This window comes from Limulus polyphemus, unplaced genomic scaffold (assembly GCF_000517525.1).
Source record: "Limulus polyphemus unplaced genomic scaffold, Limulus_polyphemus-2.1.2 Scaffold3172, whole genome shotgun sequence".
In the NCBI taxonomy this organism is placed as follows: Eukaryota; Metazoa; Arthropoda; class Merostomata; order Xiphosura; family Limulidae; genus Limulus; species Limulus polyphemus.
The window spans coordinates 4,811-9,339 of record NW_013668782.1 but is presented as its reverse complement, the minus strand read 5'-3'; positions in this window follow the sequence as shown (position 1 = coordinate 9,339).

Sequence of the window (4,529 nt, the reverse complement as noted above, 5' to 3'; positions counted from 1 at the left end):
CTGTTTAGTCTCAGTTGAATCATACACATTTCAAAAACACATATGCAGTACTTATAAAAGTATTACTTTATATAAGTTTTGACATCCAATAGTGAAAATTATGGATGCCAACATGGTACTCTTCAGTAGTGGAGCTTATTAATGCTTTAAAGCAGGAATGGAGCACAATACCACCAGCTTTCTTCCAGAAATTAGTAGACAGTCTTCCATGACACATTGAAGCAGTCATTAAGGCCAAAGAAGGGCCAATATACTATTAATTTCTTGGAATAAAAACATTTTTTTATACATAACTACCCGTGTCCCATGACTTTTAGATAGTGTGTATTTAAATTAGTTTGTTTAAATTTCTTTCAAGTACAGTACATTTGGTAGTATTAAACCACATTTATTAATACATATAGGCCGCTTAGTTAATGATTGTGCACCATGATGTTTAGATAAAAACAACACACAAAATGCTTTTAATAATTTTCCATTCTTGTAATAGGTATTCTAATATATAATTCATAAACTATTAAGCACTAAGTATAATTTATTTTTTACTTTCTCTTGAACTTGCCTAGTAAGCTATACTTCAATTAAAGCTTTTTCTACAAAGTTTTTAAGAGATCATTATACACGTATTCTGGTGATAAGTGTTAGCAGCTGTGTCTGGCATCATCAAAAAATAAATATTGTGTCCAACCTATCATTCATTTCATCAGTAACCCTGGACAAGGGCAGATCACAGTGAGTCTGTATTTATTTTAAAGAATATTCAGCATTGATGCTACTAATTTATTATTCTGAATTATTCAGCAGACAATCGGCTTAAAATGCTAGAAATAAATATAAAAACTCAGTCTTGTTTGATTTACCACTTTTCACTGAGTTATACTGGTTTAGGGGAATTCCATCTCTTGCTAGTAACCTTCTACAAGTGCAAAATGAAGTTACAAGACTGGGTTTCTGGAGAATAAACTGGTAGCAATACTAAATTTTCTTCAAATCCTGTATACATTTATTTCACTGTGGTGAGTAAAATTTAACTCAAAATACCAATTAAAGAAACAAAAAATGTATCTGCAAATTTACCAAAAGCTGTTTTTCTTTTGGTATAATAAAGAAAGATACATTAATTTGAATAAAGATTGACACTTCCTTAAACTGTAACAAATTAGTTGGGTTTGATTTATTCAAATCTTGAAAGTATTGATAATCTTGTAAAAAAAAAAAATGTGAAAATATTTTGTAACTATGTTTATAATGACTAATTTTCATTGTTACCTAATCTGTGTGTGGAATAATGTAGGGGGAAAGCGATAGTGGATGGTTTTGATTAATCATTAATCAATAAAAATTTATTTTGAAGAAATGTATAAAATGATCAAACTTAAACTCGGACACTTCAAAAGTCAACTTCAGTTTTCATGGAGTAACTAGATTTTTCATCTCGGCAAAAGAAAAGGAGAAGCAAAGTATTGGGTACAGAGACTTCATTCTAAGAAATGTTGAAGTATATAAAGAAAAAAATGGCTGTCTTGGAAAGCATCCAAGTACATTAGAAAAAATATTTAATGTCTAGATGACTATTCCTCCAACTAGTGCAGAGGCAGAGAGAAGTTTTAGAGCAGTTGGTCACTTTGTCACAAAATTGTTCACATCTTTAAGTGATAATACAATTGACAAGCTGTGTTTTCTTCTGTTTTATTTCATGCAAAATAAACAATAATGAGGAGAATGACTGTTCTAAAAAGCACCAAGGAATGTCTGAATTCATTATAAATGATTTTTTAATGTGATGTTTATACCTCCAGTTTATCGTCCATCTGGGTACCTTTTTTAACACTTATCTCATCCAAGTCCCAATCGGCTCCACACTATGAAACAAACAGTCTGACTCTTACTCATCTTTCCCTCTCCCACTACGCATATGGTTCTTTCTCTTTTGGAAATGTGGGCATCACTCAAATTCCTCATTCCTTTAGGATGAGTGCATATGAAATCCCTTCAATGCAACCAATAGATCATGAACAGCGATTTACTGGATTTCCCATTCTCCTTATTCAGTTTCATCATTTTCAGTCTTGAGGGTGGTTAGATTGGAACAGTACTCTGCCACCACTTCGTCCAGAGGTCCATCTCTTTACAGATACCTCACGCCAGGGATGGGGTGCATATCTCACTGGTCAGGAATTCCGGGGCCTATGGATAAACGACGAGGCTTCAATACACAATGTTTTAGAACTTCTTTGCTGTTCAAAGGGCAATGTCTCATGGTCTGGACTTATTAAGGGGAAAAATCGTTAGACTTCACTTCGACAATTCCACGGTGGTGTCTTCCATTTCTTGTCAAGGGGCACTTGGTCCAGGTCTCTCTGCTTTCAAACCTTGGATCTTTTTTCTTGGGCCCACTCCTATGATATCACCCTACTACCTTGCCTGTTCTGAGGGTGATGAATTTGTAGCAGATCAATTTGTCTCAACCTAAATAAACTCTCCAGACAGAATGGATGTTGCATAGTGAGGTTTCCCATTGGATTTACTCTCAGTTTGGAACACTGATGATCACCAATCACTTGTCTGATCTCTTTATAGCAACCAGATTAACAGCTAAACCCTGGTTTCTGCTTCTGCAGTACCTTCAGGATTGTCCACCTCTTCCACTTTCTTTGGCCATCTCTGTTGAGGCAGCCAAGATCTAACATTATACATCTGGCTGTCCTGAAGCTCCAGCTTCATGCATGGAGGTTATGCAGTTCTTCACACAGTATCAAGGGTTAACTTCTAAGGTTACAATATATCTGTCTCAATCTTTGCATGTATCAACAGAAATGGCACACATATTGACAATGGTATATAGAGAGGAGGTTGAATCCACTTTGTTCATAAGTGCCAACCATAACTTGTTGGCTCTTTGACAAGGGTTTTTTCATCTTCCACAATCACCTTATGTAATGTAGCTTTATCAACTACCTTTAGATATTCAAGCTGAATATTGAGTCCCCATTTCTGGTTATTATCCTAAACAACCGTTTCAGTTACTCAACTGGTATATTAAGGTGGTATTTCATGCTCTTTCTCTACATCCATTTAAGCCCTTAGCCTCATGTACCATGTATCACCTTTCCCTTTAGATTTAATGTTTGTTGCTGTGGGCTTGCAGATGTCACTGGTCAGAGTTGTTTGCACTGACTGTGTATAAGACGCTTTATCATTCTACCTATGTCCTCCTATACTCAGGCAGGTTCTTTTCCCAGGGAAGGGGATAAATCCTTTTCACCAATTTATCTGACCACTTTCTCTCACTTCTATGATTGTTTGTGAGTCCAGTGAGGATTTTGAATGTTACATTGCCTGCACTTATGCCTTTAGAGGTGCTAGACAATGACTTTTTATTCTTTGGAATCCTTCAGTTTCCCCCGAACTTAACCCCAGTTACTTTGTCAAGGTGGGTACAGAATTAATCCATATCACTTATTCTGGGCTCTATTTGGAGGTGAGGAGTTTTCAACAAGTCATTTCTCTTAAGATTCATTGCATTTTTATGTCCCTCGCAGCCCGATTGAATTGCCCGCTAGAGGACATTGCATGTGCAGGTATGTGGACCTCCTCCAATACTTTTATCTCACATTATTTGCATGATCTGGCAGTATCTTCCTCTGGGGGTTTTTGACTACTCTGAGTAGATTTCTTAATCTTCTAGATTATAAGATGTGAGGACCATTATTATTAATATTGTCTCTTTTTTTTATTTTCCAAGGTCCTTTACCTGTTTTTCACAGGAACCGACTCTGTAGTTAGTGTTGCCCAAGCAGGTGTGCTTCTATCAAACCAATTTTACACAAGCAACCAATAACATAAAATACTTTTATCTAGGTTGCAACAGGCTCTGTAGAAATGGGGTGTTCCATAAGACCATCTAGAGACACGCCAGTGGTATTACTGTACTAAGCTGGACTGCCACTCATGGACTATCATGAGTAAAGCATATTGGGATCCTGCCCATCCCTACTGATCATTGAATTGAATAAATTAGGGTTAGTTTGTCTTTAACAATTTAAGGAAATTGGTTCACCTATTGCACTATTTCCAGAGCACTGTTCCTTGGGTCTCCCCAACACACAGTATCTCCCTCGTTTCCTATTACTGGAGCTAGGGAGTCCTTACCATGTCTGGTTTCCAGTTGCTGGGATGGTGGACAGGGGCTATTCCTATAGAGTGTTTGAGTGACTTTTTTGGACTCTTTGAAAAGAGGGCAAAGTTGAGGACCCTCCTATTTGGGTCCCTGGATGTTTTTCCCAACCTACGAGGGAGCTTACTCATTATACCAGTTCAGATTTGACACTCAGCTATCTGGTTGGGTTGAGAGTAGCTCTTTATTTTGATCAATATTTGTTCAGTACATTGTTCATGGAAGAGAATCTATTGTCTCCTCATAATTCTGAATGCAGAGTGGTCCCATCCTGGGTCCTTGGTTGAGCACAGTTTGTTCCATGTCCTTTCCTTAATTCCAGGGACAAGTGAAATTTACTTTGCTTGCATGG